This window comes from Cynoglossus semilaevis, chromosome 15 (genome assembly GCF_000523025.1).
Source record: "Cynoglossus semilaevis isolate Cse_v1.0 chromosome 15, Cse_v1.0, whole genome shotgun sequence".
Classification (NCBI taxonomy): Eukaryota; Metazoa; Chordata; class Actinopteri; order Pleuronectiformes; family Cynoglossidae; genus Cynoglossus; species Cynoglossus semilaevis.
In genome coordinates, this window is record NC_024321.1 from 19,502,906 (window position 1) to 19,504,223 (window position 1,318).

The following is a 1,318-nucleotide window of genomic DNA, read 5'->3' on the forward strand; positions in this document are numbered from 1 at the left end:
TCATTATGAAACACATAAATGGAACGTAATTCTACAGAGTTTGAGATCTTTCCAGGACAGGATTTGTCTGGGAAGGTAACTTCTATCAAACTAACCTGACTTTGGACAGTGTTTAAGGAAGTCATTAGATAAAAAAAAGAAGTTCTAAGAAAAAAAAGAGTAATTAAGAAACTAATCTGAGTTTCCTGACTGTCCTGGCGGAGGAATCCAATCATGGAAGTTTAATGTTCTCAGCCTGTGATCAAACACTTTCTGTTCTCACTGATCCACAACAAACCTCTCTGCACACACAAATACTTCATTTATTTAAAAAAAACAGGCTTCAGTGCCCCCCCCCCCCATGTCCAAAAACTCGATGGACGGATCGATGGATGGACAGACAGATGGATGGACAGACAGATGGATGGTGTCCCGTATTAGTAACTTTAGAAACTTCTACAGAAGACAGAAGTCATCAGAGTCGCGACAACAGCTGACATGTAAACAGATGTTAACAACATGCAGTTCTGGACTGAGTCCACAAGATGTAGCAATTACCCCACTGTTGCTGTGTCTCAATGACGTCATTTGTTGTTGGCATTTGAAGGAGTTTTATCTCAATTTAAGGACATGACCAATGACGATGGGATTGAAACTAACTAAACTAAACTAAACTAACTAACTAGCTTCAAACTCTCTGACCACCTCTGTGTAATAATGAACAGTGTAATAAGGATGAGTCGTCGTCATAATGAACAGTGTAATAAGGATGAGTCGTCGTCGTAATGAACAGTGTAATAACGATCAGTCGTCGTCATAATGAACAGTGTAATAAGGATGAGTCGTTGTTATAATGAACAGTGTAATAAGGATGAGTCGTTGTTATAATGAACAGTGTAATAAGGATGAGTCGTCGTCGTAATGAACAGTGTAATAAGGATGAGTCGTTATTATAATGAACAGTATAATAAGGATGAGTCGTTATTATAATGAACAGTGTAATAACGACGAGTCGTCGTCATAATGAACAGTGTAATAACGATCAGTCATCGTCATAATGAACAGTGTAATAACGACGAGTCGTCGTTATAATGAACAGTGTAATAAGGATGAGTCGTTATTATAATGAACAGTGTAATAACGACGAGTCGTCGTTATAATGAACAGTGTAATAACGATCAGTCATCGTCATAATGAACAGTGTAATAACGATGAGTCGTCGCCATATTGAACAGTGTAATAACGATGAGTCGTCACTTCATGTTGTTGATGAAAGTGGTAAAAAACCAGTTCACTTTTCTGCTGTTGCTGTTTGAACCAGAGAGGAGAGACTCTGGTG